The 22,130-nt window shown below is 49.3% G+C and overlaps 1 long non-coding RNA gene across 1 annotated transcript in view; it reads right to left on the reverse strand.

Moving 5' to 3' along the window:
• Positions 1-22,130, reverse strand: part of LOC112244667 — a 48,303-nt gene that overhangs the window by 5,472 nt on the left and 20,701 nt on the right. The window contains exon 4 of the long non-coding RNA XR_006079566.1: positions 2,340-2,494. This is a non-coding gene — a long non-coding RNA (uncharacterized LOC112244667). The remainder of the gene's footprint in view (positions 1-2,339; positions 2,495-22,130) is intronic.

The following is a 22,130-nucleotide window of genomic DNA, read 5'->3' on the forward strand; positions in this document are numbered from 1 at the left end:
GAGGTTTCATACACAATGGAAAGAGAGACGTCCTCAATGGGCTGTATAGGGTGGCAGTTTTAACGGAGCATGGTGTCATGAAAGCTTCTTTAGAAACTGATTCAAGAAAACTAACACCTTTTCCATGATCAACGTTTTTCAATTCAAAAATAACATCCTTACCGTGGGGCAAGGAAGTTGTAGGTGCAGTTTGCCCAGTGTTCATTTCTCTCTACAGCTGTAATAAATCAATTAGCCAATCAAATAAATCACTGAAATACTGTTTCTATTTTTGCTCTGTGCAAATTATTTGGAATAATAGGCATACAGTACAAGAAAATGAAAATGTAGTATACGTCAGGAAAGGTATTGGGCCCGATCTGGGCTGAGGGTGAACCAGCAGACATTGAACAGAGCCAGCAGCTGTCCCCGTTGACAGATGACGGGCCGAGGCGTACGACTACAGGAGATAAAACAGATAAGGAAAGCAGGGGTTGGCCAGAGCAATAAGTCCCCCCACCCCTTCATCAGCATTACTTTTCCTCTGTCAACCCCCCCGTTCCTCCCTTCCTCTGTGGTAACACATCCCAGGCAACCGGCGCCGTCTCCCGGGAACGGAGCACCTAATGGAAACCTGGCATCCAGCCACATACTGTAAATACCACATGCTGAACAATTTATGGGGAGAGAGAGGAGAGAGAGATGATAAAGATGGTGAGAGGGAGATGGGAAGAGAGAGCATGGGAGAGAGCATGGAAGGAGAGAGAGAGAGCGAGAGAGACAGCCTCCTGCCAGAGTCTATGGGGTGTAAATCAAATCAGGCAGCTTCAGGTGCCAGGCTAGCAGCAGATGTGCACAGTAAAGATTTATACATCTTTTCTCCCCCTCCACCCTATTTTGTTTTGTTTCTGTTGAGGTTTTCTGCAGACAAAAGAACATAGCTCTGGCGTAACAAAAAGGCACCATTAATTCCAAGGTGCTTTTGTCACGAATATGGCGGATGTGGAATTAGAGGGCGCCGTTTGAGTCACACCTTGCTGTGTTGATTTCATTCCCCCTGCCTCTTTTTCTCTCTCCGAGACCCAGTTATTCTCTTTTACTGTTGTTGTCTGAAGTTTACAAGGAGCTTCTCAGGGTCTGGGCTTTGATGGGGTTGCTGGGGAGGTGGGAGAGAAGGAGGGTGGGAGGAGGAGTTGTGGTGGGTACTTCTCCCGACAAGGACTTGGAGGAGAGAAAGATGAGGAAGAAGAACAACGGAACGTCTCTCTCGACCAGATCAAAATATTAAAAAGGTCCGGTCGGCCTGAGAGAGAGGCGTGCTCTGCTCTTGCTTTCGCCTCACCCGGGATCCACTGGAAGTTTCTTACATAAATGGATTAGAAACAAATGTTTGCACTCATGTGGATATAATCAAGTCCAAGCTCTGTGGCAGACCCTTCAGCTGCAGTGCACTGGGGGAAGGAAAAAACTAAAGTCCCTATTTTGTTTCCAGGAACTGGCCGCAAGAACTGAACGTCTCGGGGTGAGCTCAGTGCAGAGGAGCATTAGGAGGAAGGAGGAGAAGGGGCTTTTTTTCTCTCTCACTCTCTGGCAGGAACCGACATCGACCCGATCTGCTTTCAATTAGTCCTGGAGATGATGATAGCCTCTTCCTGTCCGTTATGTCTTGCACATGCAAAGTCCAAAACATCATGGATGGCTGTCCCCCCACCTCCCCAGAGTGTGTGATTCATCTCCGTTTCAGGGAGGGCAGCAGTATGGCCTGTGGGTCATTTCCATCCGACGCTTCCTCGGTTTAAACCCCGCACGTCAACAAAAGTCATTGGGGATCTGAAAGCATCTTGTCTAATGCACAAATTACTTAATGCCTCACTGTACTATTGGTATAATACATTGACTGGTAGTCCAATGAGTAATTAAGCAATGTTCGCTGAGAGATGGTGCGGGGCGGCAGGGTATCCTAGAGCGTTGGACTAGCAACCGAAAGGTTGCAAGATCGAATCCCTTAGCTGACAAGGTACAAATCTGTCGTTCTGCCCCTGAACAAGGCAGTTAACCCACTGTTCCTAGGACGTCATTGATAATAAGAATTTGTTCTTATTCTTAACTGACTTGCCTAGTTAAATAAAGGTTAAAAAAATGATATCTTTCGATCCCTGAGGAAGTCTGTTGACGTTTCTGAACATGAGACTAGAAGACACTTTCGGTTGTGCCGGTGACATCAGCAGAGTTGTTGTTCCATATTTGTGTCACTCTATAAATCGAACGGCGGTTAAAAGGACATTTTAATGCCGACCCTCAAAAGACTAAATGGGTTTCTAAACTAAAAAGGAAACCAAAGGGCCATAATCCAGACATACCTTGGGGACATCGATGGCGACCTGCCTCATGGCACCTGGTTTGACCTCCGACATGGCCCACTGAAGGTCCTGGAAAGTGACCGTCCCTGTCCCCATTAATTGTAGGTCCGATGGCTGGGATCCACTGCCGAGAGTACTCCTCAATGCATTCAGCCCTGTAAAAAGACCAGAATGATATCAACATATTTGTTGATGTACCAAGGTTTCCAAATCTCTAGGTTTGGGGTGGTATAAAGAGAATAGTGCATGGTGGGTAATAAGAGACAATTCTGATAAAGAACATGATTTTGTTAGAGATTGACATTTTACAAGTCTAACATGTTGTGATGATGTGTACAGTTACTCGGAGGAAAGATGCCCTAGCTGCAGTAAGTTATGTTTGAAACATTGATAGTTATGGCCTGAGGGGAACATCAAGACTGTTGTTCAGCATTGCCACCTTTCTCTACGTCAACAATAGGCTAAGCCTCCCTTTCCCAACGACAAGCCTTTCAGTGACGGACAGTTTCCCACATAAGTCCTTGGCAGCCGCTCCACGTCTCCAAACACACACTTACATTCACACAGTAGAACTTTCACCTCACACGCTCCGACATGTCGTGATGACGAATCCCTGACGAACGCCTAATCTCTAAATGAACGCTATTCTCCTCCACTCTTTCAATTCAACAGGGCACATTGGACACGCATAGCCAAGAAGAAAAGCTGCAGAGGAACTTTAATTGACGCTTTATGTTTGAGATTAACTCCCTCTTGACTCGAGGGAACTCCGTTACCTGCCGAGTAGAAGAAAAGGACACAAAAGGACAACCGTACAAATAAATTCATCTGTGCATCAATATCAGCGCAGGATGTTGAGTTCGTGTTGGGCATTGCAGAGTAGGGTCACAAAACGATGAACCACAGATAGAGTTGGCCCTTGTACAGTCAGTCAGCATTCCGAGGGGCCAGGGTGATGATAGCTTATGAATAGGCCACATTGGCACTGGCGACGAAGATAGGGAGCAGGCTAGAAGGAGGAAGGGAGCGAGAATAGGGCTTGACAATCACCTAGGCTACATTAGTGTCATTGACAATCACCTAGGCTACATTAGTGTCATTGACAGGTCAGGATTAGAACAGGGAGAATGCCTGTGGGATTTGAATTCAGGATGGGCTTTTCTTTAAGATTTCAGGAAATCTCTAAGATCCTCACAGTGCGTGTTTAACACAAAGGAGAAAGGGTTCTTCCTGAGGGTTGTGGGTAATTTGTCTTAAACGGTCTATGTTTAAGACTAGACTAGATAAACATGTCACGAGTCCAGCCAATATGAGATAAGTGAAATGATGTGCAAGGATCAAGGGCAAAGCACATTCTGAATAAGGCTGGTGGAACTCTTTGTGCAATAGATAGTTTTTACAAATATGAATGTGAAAATGCTTAATGAAAAGCTGCTGCTAGGAGTAAATCAGCCTGACTTTTAAAGAACCCTACCCCATAACATTGCAGAAAAACCTGCACTCAACTAGAGTAGCCTCCACTCATAACCATTTGTTGTATAGATTCTGAGACATGCAGGTAGGATAGCAGACATTTGATGAACAAATTTCATGGTGGCTGAAGGCATGATTGCAACTGATGCACTGAACCCAAAAAGTTTTTTTCAGCATTCTACCCATCACCACCCTTCTCCTCCTTCCCGCCCAGTCCAAGCTCCGGTTAAGATGGCCCTAGCTCCAACTCAGCCTGGAGGCTGGGGCAAGGGACTGGGGGCCAGGGCAGACGAGAGAGGACTTTACGATCAGACAAGACTACATCCTGTTTATATTTTCCAGGATGCGAGGACTGAAAAAAGGGACGGAGGAAAAAAGAAATACACAATTAATGCGGAGAGAGACAGAGCGACAAAGAGAGGGGGTATGGGAGAGGAGCCAGCCAAGGCCAGTGTGTTCCAGGTCCTGGGCCCTGGCCTTGCTGCGTACAGTCTCCTCTCCCCTGAGTCCCCCCACATCACATCAACTTAGCCTGACCTGGCCCTGCCCGATGACATGGACGTCTCTTCTCTTCTCCGTTAAAAGCTCCAGGAATCTTCGACTAGCAGCACAAAAACATCTGCCTCAGCCTGGGACCATGCACAGAGTAGAAAGGAGGGGAGGAAAGCACATTTTCTGGGGAGAGGGGGGAATGTGGGCTACCACATCTGCTACCCAGCCGACTCTTCCCCCGTAACTCCCCTCATCGTCTTCTCCACTGCTCAGCCTCCACATCAGGGATAGAGGGATGGTCAAAGGGTAATGGAGGTTAGGCCTTGGTTCATCAGGCCACATCTATTTGCCTTTGAAAAAGAAGCTCACTTCACAGTGGGGTGACAACGAAAGCATTCGCACCCTCTCACCTTACTGTTCACTGTCAGGTGTGTTCAAGTGTGTAGTACAAAAAAAAAAAAGTTGTCTGTGGTGCTTCAACACAAACTTGTCGACAGTATGAGATAGAAAGGTCTGCACACATAAGGCTCAATCTTCCTGGATTGACAAACGTTTCGCCCAGCTAATGATATTTCTCTCACCAAATCGCTGGACACAACATGCTACAGTGGTTGTGGAATAACCTACTAAACAAATACACCTAAGGAAAGACAAACACATCCCTATCAAATGCCTAGTTAGCAAGTATATTCATGAGCCTGATTAATGAGGTACCCAGCCTGGAATCTGGATAGCCAAAAGGCTAAATAAATGTAATTCAACAATGTGCCTCAAGCATTTTTCGCTTCAGGGATTCTATCCTCTCGCTAGGCTCGACCCCAGCACACATTTGGTTTAGTTAGGAAAACATACGATGCCCTGTTAGGAGTGAAAAAATAAGCAACACAACAGAGTTTAATTTGAACCTTGTGGACACTTTTTTCCCCACTTGTTCTTTGCTGAATGCTTCAAATTCACCAGCAATCTGTGGGGAAATGAGAATGGGGGCCCCTCCACTTCCAAGAATGCACATTTGCAATAAATGCAACTGGACCCAAAATAGGTATGGGACGGCAATAACTTTTTATCATTGCTAATATTGGCTTGGGGAGGAAGAGCAGACAAGGTGAACATGAGGGCTGTGGCCTGGTAAGAAGAAGGGATGTTCGCAATTATCTGGCCCCAAAACACGCCCTCCCCGACTCAAGGCCTTTTATTAAGAGTCAACTCCAGCAGCCCTGGTCTCACCCTGGCCCTGAGCATAAAAATAAAAACCTTGAGTAAAAACAACATTATCCTCCGATAGAATGTGAGCCAAGTCCACAAGGTAAATATATCGAAGACATTGGTGCATTCTAATACAACTAACACCATTCAAAAATGACTACCGTGGATGAATTTGGGCAGTTAAAGCCTACCATTTTCAGACAGGCAGAGGAAACTGACAGAAGTCTAGTAGAGGTGAAGTTAGGTTCCCCCTGCTGACCTCAAGGGCGTCTTATAGACCATATTTGTCTTGATAGGATAACAACAACAACAGTAAGTCATTTATGTAACTAGAGATGTAAGTGTCCATCTGCACTACAACACGTTCCGCACTTCCTTTAGACAGGAAAACACCCTCCAGAAGTAGCCTACTTAACACCACTCCCCCATCCCCAGGCACTTGTCGGCAGAGCTGTGTGTGTCTCAAGCGACATTGTCCTCAAATGAATTGTGAAATACTTTTGGCATTACACCATCAAAAAACAGGAACATTTTCATTACTCCGAGGGGCTTCCGGAACACTCTTTGCACCTGTATTTACAATACCCGACATCTGTTCCAACTCTGAAAAACTGCAATAACATGTGCTCTTAAAACACAGAGACAGAGAGTTAGACAGACAAAGAGAGATAGACAGTGAGAGCAAGATAGACAGAGAGACAGTGAGAACGAGAGACAGAGGTTATATTGTTTATTTCATTTTTGTGTATTATCTACTTCACTTGCTATGGCAATGTTAACATATATTTCCCATGCCAATAAAGCCCTTAAATTGGAGAGAGTGTGAGAGATCAACAGAGAGAGAAAGACAGAGAGATTCTCTGTCTATGTCTGTCTGTCAGGGAGAGAGAGACAGAGAGAGACAGAGAGAGAGAGAGAGAGGGAGAAAAAGATAGAGAAATAGAGAGACAAAAGAAATAGACAGAGAGGGAAAGCTAGACAGAGAGAAAGACAGAAAGAGAGAGAGATGGACAGAGAGAGAGAGAAAGATGGAAAGAGAAAGCTAGACAGAGAGAGAGAGAAAGCTAGAGAGAGAAAGCTAGAGAGAGAAAGCTAGAGAGAGAGAGAAAGCTAGAGAGAGAGAGAAAGAAAGCGAGAGAGAGAGAGAGAAAGATGGACAGAGAGAGAGACATGGACAGGGAGAAAGAAAGATGGACAGAGAGAAAGAAATATGGACAGAGAGAAAGAAATATGGACAGAGAAAGAGAGAGAGAAAGATGGACAGAGAAAGAGAGAGAGAAAGATGGACAGAGAAAAAGAGAGAGAGAAAGATGGTCAGAGGGAGAAAGAAACAGCGAGAAAGAGAAAGCTAGACAGAGAAAGATGACAGAGAGAGAGGGACAGAGAGAGAGAGAGACAGAGAGAGGCAGAGAGAAAGCTAGAGAGAGAGTGAGAGATGGACAAAGAGAAAGATGGACAGAGCGAGAGGGACAGAGAGAGAGAGAAAGATGGACAGAGAGAGAAAGATGGACATAAAGAGAGAAAGATGGACAGAGAAAGCTAGAGAGAGAGAGAGATAGAGATGGACACAGAGAGAGAAAACTAGAGAGAGAAATGGACAGAGAGATGGACAGAGAGAAAAACTGACTGCGAGAGAGAGAGAAAGATGGACAGCACGAGAGAGAGAGAGAGAGAGAAAGACAGACAGCGAGAGAGAGAGAGGGACAGCGAGAGAGAGAGAGGGACAGAGAGAGAGAGACGGACAGAGAAAGCTAGAGAGAGAGAGAGAGACGGACAGCGAGAGAGAGAGAGTCGGACAGCGAGAGAGAGAGAGAGAGAGACGGACAGCGCGAGAGAGAGAGAGAGAGAGAGACGGACAGCGCGAGAGAGAGAGATGGACAGCGAGAGAGACGGACAGCGCAAGAGAGAGAGAGAGACGGACAGCGCGAGAGAGAGAGGGAGACGGACAGCGCGAGAGAGAGAGGGAGACGGACAGCGCGAGAGAGAGAGAGAGAGACGGACAGCGAGAGAGAGAGAGACGGACAGCGCGAGAGAGAGAGAGACGGACAGCGAGAGAGAGAGAGAGACGGACAGCGAGAGAGAGAGAGAGACGGACAGCGAGAGAGAGAGAGAGAGACGGACAGCGAGAGAGAGAGAGAGACGGACAGCGAGAGAGAGAGAGAGACGGACAGCGAGCGAGAGAGAGAGAGAGCGAGACGGACAGCGAGAGAGAGAGAGAGAGAGACGGACAGCGAGCGAGAGAGAGAGAGAGAGACGGACAGCGAGAGAGAGAGAGACGGACAGCGCAAGAGAGAGACGGACAGCGAGAGAGAGACGGACAGCGAGAGAGAGAGAGAGAGAGAGAGAGAGAGACGGACAGCAAGAGAGAGACGGACAGCGAGAGAGAGAGAGAGACGGACAGCGAGCGCGAGAGAGACGGACAGCGAGAGAGAGAGAGAGACGGACAGCGAGAGAGAGAGAGAGACGGAGCAGCGAGAGAGAGAGAGCGAGACGGACAGCGAGAGAGAGAGAGAGAGACGGACAGCGAGAGAGAGAGAGAGAGACGGACAGCGAGAGAGAGAGACGGACAGCGAGCGAGAGAGAGAGAGCGAGACGGACAGCGAGAGAGAGAGAGAGACGGACAGCAGACAGCGAGAGAGAGAGAGAGACGGACAGCGAGAGAGAGAGAGAGAGAGAGAGAGACGGACAGCGAGAGAGAGAGAGACGGACAGCAAGAGAGAGACGGACAGCGAGAGAGAGACGGACAGCGAGAGAGAGAGAGAGAGAGAGAGAGAGAGAGAGAGAGAGAGACGGACAGCAAGAAGAGAGAGACGGACAGCGAGAGAGAGAGAGACGGACAGCGAGAGAGAGAGAGAGACGGACAGCGAGAGAGAGAGAGAGAGACGGACAGCGAGAGAGAGAGAGAGAGACGGACAGCGCAAGCGAGAGAGAGAGAGAGACGGACAGCGCGAGAGAGAGAGAGACGGACAGCGCGAGAGAGAGAGAGACGGACAGCGCGAGAGAGAGAGAGACGGACAGCGCGAGAGAGAGAGAGACGGACAGCGCGAGAGAGAGAGAGACGGACAGCGAGAGAGAGAGAGACGGACAGCGAGAGAGAGAGAGAGACGGACAGCGAGAGAGAGAGAGACGGACAGCGAGAGAGAGAGAGACGGACAGCGAGAGAGAGAGAGGACAGCGAGAGAGAGAGAGAGACGGACAGCGAGAGAGAGAGAGAGAGACGGACAGCGCGAGAGAGAGAGAGAGACAGACAGCGAGAGAGAGAGAGAGACGGACAGCGAGAGAGAGAGAGAGACGGACAGCGAGAGAGACGGACAGCAAGAGAGAGAGAGAAAGACAGCGAGAGAGAGAAAGACAGCGAGAGAGACAGAGAGAGAGATGGACACAGAGAGAGAAACTAGAGAGAGAGAGAGAGAGAGATGGACACAGAGAGAAAACTAGAGAGAGATAGAGATGGACACAGAGAGAGAAAACTAGAGAGAGAAATGGACAGAGAGATGGACAGAGAGAAAAACTGACTGCGAGAGAGAGAGAAAGACGGACAGCATGAGAGAGAGAGAGAGAGGGACAGAGAGAGAGAGACGGACAGAGAAAGCTAGAGAGAGAGAGAGAGAGACGGACAGCGAGAGAGAGAGTCGGACAGCGAGAGAGAGAGAGAGAGAGAGAGACGGACAGCGAGAGAGAGAGAGAGAGAGAGAGAGAGACGGACAGCACGAGAGAGAGAGAGACGGACAGCGCGAGAGAGAGCAGACGGACAGCGCGAGAGAGAGAGAGACGGACAGCGAGAGAGAGAGAGAGAGAGAGACGGACAGCGGGAGAGAGAGAGAGAGACGGACAGCGAGAGAGAGAGAGAGAGAGAGAGAGAGAGACGGACAGGAGAGAGAGAGAGAGAGAGACGGACAGCGAGAGAGAGAGAGAGAGACGGACAGCGAGAGAGAGAGAGACGGACAGCGAGAGAGAGAGAGAGAGAGAGAGACGGACAGCGAGAGAGAGAGAGACGGACAGCGAGAGAGAGAGAGGGACAGAGAGAGAGAGACGGACAGAGAAAGCTAGAGAGAGAGACAGAGACGGACAGCGAGAGAGAGAGAGTCGGACAGCGAGAGAGAGAGAGAGAGAGACGGACAGCGCGAGAGAGAGAGAGAGAGAGAGACGGACAGCGCGAGAGAGAGAGAGAGAGAGAGAGAGACAGCAGCGAGAGAGAGAGAGAGAGAGAGACGGACAGCGCGAGAGAGAGAGAGAGAGACGGACAGCGCGAGAGAGAGAGAGAGAGACAGCGCGCGAGAGAGAGAGAGAGAGAGACGGACAGCGCGAGAGAGAGAGAGAGACGGACAGCGCGAGAGAGAGAGAGACGGACAGCGCGAGAGAGAGAGAGAGACGGACAGCGCGAGAGAGAGAGAGACGGACAGCGAGAGAGAGAGAGAGAGAGATGGACAGCGAGAGAGAGAGAGAGAGAGACGGAGAGCGAGAGAGAGAGAGAGACGGACAGCGCGAGAGAGAGAGAGACGGACAGCGCGAGAGAGAGAGAGAGAGATGGACAGCGAGAGAGAGAGAGAGAGACGGAGAGCGCGAGAGAGAGAGAGAGAGACGGAGAGCGCGAGAGAGAGAGAGAGACGGACAGCGCGAGAGAGAGAGAGAGACGGACAGCGCGAGAGAGAGAGAGAGACGGACAGCGAGAGAGAGAGAGAGACGGACAGCGCGAGAGAGAGAGAGAGGGACAGCGGAGCGAGAGAGAGAGAGACGGACAGCGAGAGAGAGAGACATGACAGCGCGAGAGAGAGAGAGAAGATGGACAGCGAGAGAGAGAGAGAGAGAGACGGATGGAGAGAGAGAGAGAGAGACGGACAGCGAGAGAGAGAGAGAGAGACGGACAGAGAGAGAGAGAGAGAGAGACGGACAGCGAGAGAGAGAGAGAGAGAGAGAGAGAGACTGGACAGCGAGAGAGAGAGAGAGAGAGAGAGACGGACAGCAGCAGAGAGAGAGACTGGACAGCGAGAGAGAGAGAGAGAGAGACGGACAGCGAGAGAGAGAGAGAGAGACGGACAGCGAGAGAGAGAGAGACGGACAGCGAGAGAGAGAGAGAGAGACGGACAGCGAGTTTGAGAGAGAGAGAGACGGACAAGAGAGAGAGAGAGAGACGGACAGTTTAGAGAGAGAGAGAGAGACGGACAGCAGAGAGAGAGAGAGAGATGGACAGCGAGTTTTGAGAGAGAGAGACGGACACGAGAGAGAGAGAGAGAGAGAGACTTATATGACAGCGAGCGAGAGAGTGAGAGAGAGACTTACAGCAGAGAGAGAGAGAGAGAGAGACGGACAGTGAGCGAGAGAGAGAGAGAGACGGACAGCGAGAGAGAGAGAGAGACGGACAGCGAGAGAGAGACGGACAGCGAGAGAGAGACTTGACAGCGAGAGAGAGAGAGAGAGAGACGGACAGCAAGAGAGAGACGGACAGCGAGAGAGAGAGAGACAGCGGACAGCGAGAGAGAGAGACGGACAGCGCGAGAGAGAGAGAGACGGACAGCGAGAGAGAGAGAGAGACGGACAGCGAGAGAGACGGACAGCGAGAGAGAGAGAGAGAGACGGACAGCGAGAGAGAGAGAGAGAGACGGACAGCGAGAGAGAGAGAGAGAGAGAGATGGACAGAGAGAGAGAGAGATGGACAGCGAGAGAGAGAGAGAGAGATGGACAGCGAGAGAGAGAGAGAGACTGGACAGAGAGAGAGAGAGACGGACAGCAAGAGAGAGAGACGGACAGCAAGAGAGAGAAAAAGACAGCGAGAGAGAGAAAGACAGCGAGAGAGACAGAGAGAGAGATGGACACAGAGAGAGAAACTAGAGAGAGAGAGAGAGATGGACACAGAGAGAAAACTAGAGAGAGAAATGGACAGAGAGATGGACAGAGAGAAAACTGAGAGAGAGAGAGAGAAAGACGGACAGCATGAGAGAGAGAGAGAGGGACAGAGAGAGAGAGACGGACAGAGAAAGCTAGAGAGAGAGAGAGAGAGACGGACAGCGAGAGAGAGAGAGAGTCGGACAGCGAGAGAGAGAGAGAGACGGACAGCGAGAGAGAGAGAGAGAGAGAGACGGACAGCGAGAGAGAGCTTAGACGGACAGCGCGAGAGAGAGAGACGGACAGCGCGAGAGAGAGCAGACGGACAGCGAGAGAGAGAGAGAGAGAGAGACGGACAGCGAGAGAGAGAGAGAGAGAGAGACGGACAGCGAGAGAGAGAGAGAGAGAGAGAGACGGACAGCGAGAGAGAGAGAGAGAGACGGACAGCGAGAGAGGGACAGCGAGAGAGAGAGAGAGGGACAGCGAGAGAATCTGAAAAACAAACCAATTTTGAAAAACTCCCATATCTACTGGGTGAAATTCCACAGTGTGCAATCACAGCAGCAAGATTTGTGACCTGTTGCCACGAGAAAAGGGCAACCAGTGAAGAACAAACACCATTGTAAATACACACATATTTATGCTTATTTATTTTATCTTGTGTCCTTTAACCATTTGTACATTGTTAAAACACTGTATATATATATAATATGACATTTGTAATGTCTTACTGTTTTGAAACTCTGTATGTGTAATGTTTACTGTTAATTTTTGTTGTTTTTCACTTTATATATTTACTTTGTATGTTGTCTACCTCACTTGCTTTGGCAATGTTAACACATGTTTCCATGCCAATAAAGCCCTTGAATTGAATTGAATTGAATTGAGAGAGAGACAGCGAGAGAGAGAGAGAGAGACAGCGAGAGAGAGAGAGAGAGAGACGGACAGCGAGAGAGAGACGGACAGCGAGAGAGAGAGAGAGAGAGAGAGACGGACAGCGAGAGAGAGAGAGAGACGGACAGCGAGAGAGAGAGAGAGAGAGACGGACAGCGAGAGAGAGAGAGAGACGGACAGCGCGAGAGAGAGAGAGAGACGGACAGCGCGAGAGAGAGAGAGAGAGACGGACAGCGAGAGAGAGAGAGAGAGAGACGGACAGCGCGAGAGAGAGAGAGACGGACAGCGACAGAGAGAGAGAGAGACGGACAGCGAGAGAGAGAGAGAGAGAGACAGACAGCGAGAGAGAGAGAGAGAGACGGACAGCGAGAGAGAGAGAGAGAGAGAGACGGACAGCGCGAGAGAGAGACGGACAGCGCGAGAGAGAGAGAGAGAGAGACGGACAGGAGAGAGAGAGAGAGAGAGACGGACAGCGAGAGAGAGAGAGAGAGAGAGACGGACAGCGAGAGAGAGAGAGAGAGATGGACAGAGAGAGAGAGAGACGGACAGCGAGAGAGAGAGAGACGGACAGCGAGAGAGAGAGAGAGAGACGGACAGCGAGAGAGAGAGAGAGAGACGGACAGCGAGAGAGAGAGAGAGATACAGCGAGAGAGAGAGAGAGAGACGGACAGCGAGAGAGAGAGACAGAGACGGACAGCGAGAGAGAGAGAGAGAGAGATTTTACAGGTAGAGAGAGACGGACAGCGAGAGAGAGAGAGAGACTTACAGCGAGAGAGAGAGAGAGAGACGGACAGCCTAGAGAGAGAGAGACGGACAGCGAGAGAGAGAGAGACGGACAGCGAGAGAGAGAGAGAGAGAGACTTACAGCGAGAGAGAGAGAGAGACGGACAGCGAGAGAGAGAGAGAGAGAGAGACTGACAGCAAGAGAGAGAGAGAAAGACAGCGAGAGAGAGAGAGAAAGACAGGAGAGAGACAGAGAGAGAGATGGACACAGAGAGAGAAAGCAGAGAGAGAGAGATGGACACAGAGAGAGAAAGCTAGAGAGAGAGAGAGATGGACACAGAGAGAGAAAGCTAGAGCGAGAGATGGACACAGAGAGAAAGCCAGAGCGAGAGAGAGAGAAAAGACAGAGAGAGAAAGCTAGAGCGAGAGAGAGAAATGGACACAGAGAGAGAAAGCTAGAGAGAGAGAGAAATGGACAGAGACGGACAGAGAGAAAAACTGACTGCAAGAGAGAGAGAAAGACGGACAGCGAGAGAGAGAGAGAGAGAGAGAAAGAGAGAGAGCGAGAGAAAGACAGAGAGAGTGAGAGATGGACAGAGAGTGAGAGATGGACAGAGAGAGCGAGAGGGACAGAAAGAGAGAGATAGACACAGAGAGAGAAAGCTAGAGAGAGAGAGATGGACAGAGAGACGGACAGAGAGAAAGACGGACAGCGAGAGAGAGAGAGAGAGAGGGACAGGAAAGAGAGAGAGGGACAGAGAGAATGCTAGAGAGAGATGGACAGAGAGAGTGAGAGATGGACAGAGAGAGAGTGAGCGATGGACAGAGAGAGCGAAAGGGACAGAGAGGGCAAAAGGGAGAGAGAGAGCGAGAGAGAGAGACGGACAGCGAGAGAGAGAGAGAGACGGACAGCGAGAGAGAGAGAGACGGACAGCGAGAGAGAGAGAGAGACGGACAGCGAGAGAGAGAGACGGACAGCGAGAGAGATTTGACAGAGAGAGAGAGAGAGATGGACAGAGAGAGAGAGTGAGATATGGACAGAGAGAGAGAGATATGGACAGAGAGAGCAATAGGGACAGAGAGAGCGAGAGGGACAGAGAGAGCGAGAGGGACAGAGAGAGAGTGAAAGGGACAGAGAGAGCGAGAGGGACAGAGAGAGCGAGAGGGACAGAGAGAGAGAGAGACAGAGAGAGCGAGAGGGACAGAGAGAGAGAGAGAGATGGACAGAGAGAGTGAGAGAGGGACAGAGAGAGCGAGAGGGACAGAGAGAGCGAGAGGGACAGAGAGAAAGAAGGACAGAGAGAGAGAGAGAGAGATGGACAGAGAAAGCTAGAGAGAGAGATGGACAGAGAGAAATTTAGAGAGAGAGATGGACAGAGAGAGTGAGAGATGGACAGAGAGATGAGAGATGGACAGAGAGAGTGAAAGGACAGAGAGAGAATGGACAGAGAGAGAGAGAGATGGACAGAGAGAAAGCTAGAGAGAGAGAGATGGACAGAGAGAGCGAGAGATGGACAGAGAGAGCGTGAGAGATGGACAGAGAGAGAGAGAGATATGGACAGAGAGAGAGTGAGATATGGACAGAGAGAGCGAGATATGGACAGAGAGAGCGAGAGATGGACAGAGAGAGCGAAGAGGGAGAGATGGACAGAGAGAGAGCAGAGAGAGCGAGAGAGATGGACAGAGAGAGCGAGACAGAGAGAGATGGACAGAGAGAGAGCAGAGAGAGAGATGGACAGAGAGAGCGATATTAGAGAGAGATGGATGAGATTATTAGCGAGAGAGACATATATGGACAGAGAGAGACGAGAGAGAGAGATGGACACAGAGAGAGCGAGAGAGAGATGCATCAGAGATTAATGAGAGAGAGAGAGATTAACAGAGAGAGAGCGGCAGAGAGAGAGATGGACAGAGAGAGAGCGAGAGAGAGAGATGGACAGAGAGAGAGCGAGAGAGAGAGAGATGGACAGAGAGAGAGATGGACAGAGAGAGCGAGAGATGGACAGAGAGAGCGTGAGAGATGGACAGAGAGAGCGAGAGATGGACAGAGAGAGTGAGAGATGGACAGAGAGAGTGAGAGGGACAGAGAGAGAGAGATGGACAGAGAGAAAGCTAGAGAGAGATGGACAGAGAGAAAGCTAGAGAGAGAGATGGACAGAGAGAGCGAGAGATGGACAGAGAGAGCGTGAGAGATGGACAGAGAGAGCGAGAGGGACAGAGAGAGCGAGAGAGAGAGAGGGACAGAGAGAGAGAGAGGGACAGAGAGAGAGAGAGAGAGAGAGAGAGAGAGAGAGATGGACAGAGAGAGAGAGAGAGAGAGAGGAGAGATGGACAGAGAGAGAGAGAGAGAGATGGACAGAGAGAGAGAGAGAGAGAGATGGACAGAGAAAGCCAGAGAGGAGAGATGGACAGAGAGAGTGAGAGAGATGGACAGAGAGAGGAGATATTTACACAGAGAGAGCGAAAGGGACAGAGAGTGAAAGGACAGAGAGAGAGATGGACAGAGAGAAAGCTAGAGAGAGAGAGATGGACAGAGAGCGAGAGAGATGGACAGAGAGAGCGAGAGAGATGGACAGAGAGAGAGTGATATGGACAGAGAGAGAGTGAGATATGGACAGAGAGAGCGAGAGATGGAGAGAGAGAGCGAGAGAGATGGACAGAGAGAGAGAGAGAGATGGACAGAGAGAGCGAGAGAGATGGACAGAGAGAGAGCGAGAGAGAGAGAGATGGACAGAGAGAGAGCGAGAGAGAGAGAGATGGACAGAGAGAGAGTTTAGAGAGATAGATGGACAGAGAGAGAGCGAGAGAGAGATGGACAGAGATTAGAGCGATGGACACTTAGAGCGAGAGAGAGAGATTAATTATTATTAGAGAGAGCGAGAGAGAGAGATGGACAGAGAGAGAGTGAGAGAGAGAGATGGACAGAGAGAGAGCGAGTGAGAGATGGACAGAGAGAGCGAGAGATGGACAGAGAGAGCCGTGAGAGATGGACAGAGAGTGAGAGATGGACAGAGAGAGTGAGAGGGACAGAGAGAGTGAGAGCGAGATGGACAGAGAGAAAGCAGAGAGAGATGGACAGAGAAAGCTAGAGAGAGAGATTTACAGAGATATTTAGAGATGGACAGAGAGTATATGAGAGATGGAAAGAGATTTGAGAGACAGAGAGAGCGAGAGAGAGAGAGGGACAGAGAGAGAGAGAGAGGGACAGAGAGAGAGAGAGAGAGAGAGAGAGAGAGAGAGAGATGGACAGAGAGAGAGAGAGAGAGAGAGAGATGGACAGAGAGAGAGAGAGAGAGAGAGATGGACAGAGAGAGAGAGAGAGAGCGTAGAGGGACAGAGAGAGCGAGAGGGACAGAGAGAGAGTGAAAGGGACAGAGAGAGCGAGAGGGGACAGAGAGAGTTTGAGAGGGACAGAGAGAGAGAGAGACAGAGAGAGCGAGAGGGACAGAGAGAGAGAGAGATGGACAGAGAGAGTGAGAGAGGGACAGAGGGACAGAGAGGGACAGAGAGAGCGAGAGGACAGAGAGAGAGCGAGAAGGACAGAGAGAGAGAGAATAGATGGACAGAGAGAAAGCTAGAGAGAGAGATGGACAGAGAGAGTGAGAGAGAGATGGACAGAGAGAGACAGAGATGGACAGAGAGAGAGAGAGATGGACAGAGAGAGAGAGAGATGGACAGAGAGAGAGAGAAGGACAGAGAGAGAGAGAGATGGACAGAGAGAGAGAGAGAGATGGACAGAGAGAGCTGAGAGATGGACAGAGAGAGCGTGAGAGATGGACAGAGAGAGAGAGATATGGACAGAGAGAGTGAGATATGGACAGAGAGAGCGAGATATGGACACAGAGAGAGATTGGTCTAGAGAGAGAGAGAGATGGACAGACAATCTAAGAGAGATGGACAGAGACAGAAAGAAAGAGAGAGTCGGACAAGAGAAAGAAAGACGGACAGCGAGAGAGAGAAAGACGGACAGCGAGAGAGAGGGAGACGGACATAGAGACATTTAGAGAGAGAGATGGAGAGAGAAAGACGAGACAGAGAGACGGACAGAGAGAGAGAGAAAGATGGACAGAGAGAGACGGAGAGAGAAAGACGGACAGAGAGAGAGAGAGAGAAAGATGAAGACAGAGAGAGACTCCATAGAGAGATGGACAGAGAGAGAGATCTGGACAAGAGAAAAGACCTGGACAGAGAGAAAGATGGCAAGACAGTGAGAGAAGCGAGAGATGGACAGAGAGAGAGAGATGGACAGAGAGAGTGAGAGGGACAGAGAGAGAGAGAGATGGACAGAGAGAAAGCTAGAGAGAGATGGAAGAGAGCAACCTCAGAGAGATGGACAGAGAGAGCGAGAGATGGACAGAGAGAGCGTGAGAGATGGAAAGAGAGAGTGAGAGGGACAGAGATATTGCTAGAGATATAGATATACAGAGATATTATTATATATAGAGAGATATACATATATACTTTAATATATATATATATATATATATATTTTAGAGATATATATATATATATATATATATATATTTTAGATATATATATATATATATATATATATATATTTTAGAGATATATATATATATATATATATATATTTAGAGATATATATATATATATATATAGATCATACATAGATATATATATATATATTTACATGAGAGAGAGAGAAAGATGGACAGCGAGAGAGAGAAAGACAGAGAGAGTGAGAGATGGACAGAGAGAGAGAGTGAGAGGGACAGGGAGAGCGAGAGAAAGATGGACAGAGAGAGAGAGATGGACCGAGAGAGAGAAAGATGGACAGAAAGAGAGAGAGAGAAAGATGGACAGAGAGAGGTAGATGGACAGAGAAAGCTAGAAAGAGAGATGGACACAGAGAGAGAAAGCTAGAGAGAGAGAGATGGACCCAGAGAGAGCAGAGAGAGAGAGAGAGATGGACACAGAGAGAGAAAGCTAGAGAGAGAGAGAGATGGACACAGAGAGAGAAACTAGAGAGAGAGAGATGGACAGAGAGAGAGTGAGATATGGACAGAGAGAGAGTGAGATATGGACAGAGAGAGAGTGAGAGATGGACAGAGAGAGAGTGAGAGATGGACAGAGAGAGAGAGCGAGAGGGACAGAGAGAGCGAGAGGGACAGAGAGAGCGAGAGGGACAGAGATGGACAGAGGGACAGCTTAGAGATTTGGAAAGGGACAGAGAGAGTGAGAGAGGGACAGAGAGCTATTTTGAGAGACACAGAGAGAGAGAGAGAGATGGACAGAGAGAGAGAGAGAGGGACAGAGACAGAGAGGGACAGAGAGAGAGCGAGAAGGACAGAGAGAGAGAGAGAGATTATGGACAGAGAAGAAAGAGAGATTGAGATGGACAGAGAGAGAGAGAGAGAGATGGACAGAGAGAAAGCTAGAGAGAGAGATGGACAGAGAGAGTGAGAGATGGACAGAGAGAGCGAAAGGGACAGAGAGTGAAAGGGACAGAGAGAGAGAGAGATGGACAGAGAGAAAGCTAGAGAGAGAGATGGACAGAGAGAGCGAGAGATGGACAGAGAGAGCGTGAGAGATGGACAGAGAGAGCGAGAGGGACAGAGAGAGCGAGAGGGACAGAGAGAGAGAGAGAGATGGACAGAGAGAGCGAGAGAGAGAGAGATGGACAGAGAGAGAGAGAGATGGACAGAGAGAGAGTGAGATATGGACAGAGAGAGTGAGAGATGGACAGAGAGAGCGAGAGAGATGGACAGAGAGAGAGAGAGATGGACAGAGAGAAAGCTAGAGAGAGATGGACAGAGAGAGAGAGAGAGAGAGAGATGGACAGAAAGAGAGAAAGAGAGAGAAGATGGACAGAGAAAACGGACAAGTGGAAAAGGGACAGAGAAGAGATTGGGACAGAGAGAGTGAGATATGGACAGAGAGAAAGCTAGAGAGAGATGGACAGATTATTAGAGAGACAGAGAGATGGACATAGAAGAGCGAAAGGGACAGAGAGAGTGAAAGGGACATAGAGAGAGAAAGATGGACAGACTTAAGAAGAGATGGACACAGAGAAAGCTAGAGAGAAAGGGACAGAGAGAGATGGACAGAGAGAAGATAGAGAGAGAGAGATGGACAGAGAGAGAGTGAGAGATGGACAGAGAGAGTGAGAGGGACAGAGAGAGCGAGATGGACAGAGAGAAAGCCAGAGAGAGAGATGGACAGAGAGCGAGAGATGGACAGAGAGAGTGAGAGATGGACAGAGAGAGCGAGAGGGACAGAGAGAGAGAGAGACAGAGAGAGAGAGAGAGGGACAGAGAGAGAGAGAGAGATGGAAGAGAGAGAGAGAGATGGACAGAGAGCGAGATGGACAGAGAGAGCGAGAGAGATGGACAGAGAGAGAGAGGGAAAGAGAGAGAGAGAGAGATGGACAGAGAGAAAGCTAGAGAGAGACATGGACAGAGAGAAAGCTAGAGATGGACAGAGACAGAGAGAGAGAGAGAGATGGACAGAGAGAGAGAGAGAGAGATGGAAGAGAGGGACAGGACAGAGAGAGAGAGAGAGAGAGATGGACAGAGAGAGAGAGAGAGAGAGATGGACAGAGAGAGAGAGAGAGAGAGAGAGAGAGATGGACAGAGAGAGAGAGAGATGGACAGAGAGAGAGAGAGAAATGGACAGACAGCGAGAGAGAGAGATGGACAGAGAGAGAGAAAGATGGACAGAGAGAGCGAGTGAGAGATGGACAGAGAGAGCGAGAGAAAGATGGACAGAGAGAGAGAGATGGACAGAGAGAGAGAAAGATGGACAGAGAGAGGTAGACGGACAGAGAAAGCTAGAAAGAGAGATGGACACAGAGAGAGAAAGCTAGAGAGAGAGAGATGGACACAGAGAGAGCAGAGAGAGAGAGAGGGACAGAGAGAGCGAGAGAAAGATGAACAGAAAGAGAGAAAGATGGACAGAAAGAGAGAGAGAGAGAGAGAAAGATGGACAGAAAGAGAGAGAGAGAGAAAGATGGACAGAGAGAGAGCGAGTGAGAGATGGACAGAGAGAGAGAGAGTGAGAGATGGACAGAGAGAGAGAGTGAGAAGGACAGAGAGAGAGCGAGTGAGAGATGGACAGAGAGAGAGAGTGAGAGATGGACAGAGAGAGAGAGTGAGAAGGACAGAGAGAGAGAGTGAGAGATGGACAGAGAGAGAGAGAGTGAGAGATGGACAGAGAGAGAGAGAGAGAGTGAGAGATGGACAGAGAGAGAGAGAGTGAGAGATGGACAGAGAGAGAGAGAGAGAGTGAGAGATGGACAGAGAGAGAGTGAGAAGGACAGAGAGAGAGAGAGAGAGAGATGGACAGAGAGAGAGAGAGAAGATGGACAGAGAGACAAAGAAGATGGAGAAGAGAGATGGACAGAGAGAAAGAGAGAGAGAGAGATGGACAGAGAGAGAGTGAGATGGACAGAGATGGACAGAGAGCGAAAGGACAGAGAGTGAAAGGACAGAGACAGAGAGAGAAGATGGACAGAGAGAGAGATGGACAGAGAGCGTGAAGATGGACAGAGAGAGCGAGAGATGGACAGAGAGAGCGAGAGATGGACAGAGAGAGCGAGATGGACAGAGAGAGCGAGAGAGATGGACAGAGAGAGCGAGAGAGATGGACAGAGAAAGAGTGAGAGAGAGAGAGAGGACAGAGAGAGAGAGAGAGAGAGGACAGAGAGAGATGGAGAGAGGAAAGAGAGAGAGAGAGATGGACAGAGATGGACAGAGAGAAAGAGAAGGGACAGAGAAGAGAGAGAGAGGGAAGAGAGAGAGAGAAAGATGGACAGAGAGAAGAGGACAAAGAGAGATGGACAGAGAGAGAGAGAGAGATGGAGAGAAGAGAGAGAGAGAGAGAGAGAGATGGACAGAGAGAGAGAGAGAGAGATGGACAGAGAAAGATGGACAGAGAGAGATGGACAGAGAGAGAGAGAGAGAGAGATGGACAGAGAGAGAGAGAGAGAGAGATGGACAGAGAGAGAGAGAGAGAGAACAGAAAGAGAGAAAGATGGACAGAAAGAGAGATGGACAGAGAGAGAAAGATGGACAGAGAGAGAGAGAGAGAGAGAGAGAAGATGGAAAGAGAGAAGATGGACAGAAAGAGATGGACAGAGAGAGAGAGAGATGGACAGAAAGAGAGAGAGAGAGAGAAAGATGGACAGAGAGAGAGAAAGATGGACAGAGAGAGAGAGAGATGGACAGAGAGAGAGAGAAAGATGGACAGAGAGAGAGAGAGATGGACAGAGAGAGAGAAAGATGGACAGAAAGAGAGAGAGAGAAAGATGGACAGAGAGAGAGTAGACGGACAGAGAAAGAGAGAAAGAGATGGGGACAGAAAGCTAGAGAGAGAGAGATGGACACAGAGAGATGGACAGAGAGAGAGAGAGGGACAGAAAGAGCGAGAGAAAGATGAACAGAAAGAGAGAAAGATGGACAGAAAGAAAGAGAGAAGAAAGATGGACAGAAAGAGAGAGAGAGAGAAAGATGGACAGAGAGAGAGCGTAGAGAGATGGACAGAGAGAAAGATGGACAGAGAGAGAAGAGAGATGGACAGAGAGAGAGAGAGAGAGATGGACAGATGGACAGAGAGAGAGACAGAGAGAGAGAAAGATGGACAGAGAGAGAGAGTGAGAAAGATGGACAGAGAGAGAGAGATGAGAGAGGACAGAGAGAGAGAGAGAAGAGATGGACAGAGAGAGAGAGTGAGAGATGGACAGAGAGACAGAGATGAGAGGAGAGAGAGAGTGAGAGATGGACAGAGAGAGAGAGAGAGATGGACAGAGAGATGGAGAGATGGACAGAGAGAGAGTGAGAGATGGACAGAGAGAGAGAGTGAGAGATGGACAGAGAGAGAGAGAGAGAGAGAGAGATGGATGGACAGAGAGAGAGAGAGAGATGGACAGAGAGAGAGAGAGAGATGGACAGAGAGAGAGAGAAAGATGGACAGAGAGAAAGACTAGAGAGTGAGAGATGGACAGAGAGAGAGAGCGAGAGGGACAGAGAGAGCGAGAGAAAGATGAACAGAAAGAGAGAAAGATGGACAGAAAGAGAGAGAGAGAGAGAAAGATGGACAGAAAGAGAGAGAGAGAGAAAGATGGACAGAGAGAGAGCGAGTGAGAGATGGACAGGGAGAGCGAGAGATGGACAGAGAGAGCGTGAGAGATGGACAGAGAGAGCGAGAGATGGACAGAGAGAG

Source organism: Oncorhynchus tshawytscha, linkage group LG21, assembly GCF_018296145.1.
Source record: "Oncorhynchus tshawytscha isolate Ot180627B linkage group LG21, Otsh_v2.0, whole genome shotgun sequence".
NCBI lineage: Eukaryota > Metazoa > Chordata > Actinopteri > Salmoniformes > Salmonidae > Oncorhynchus > Oncorhynchus tshawytscha.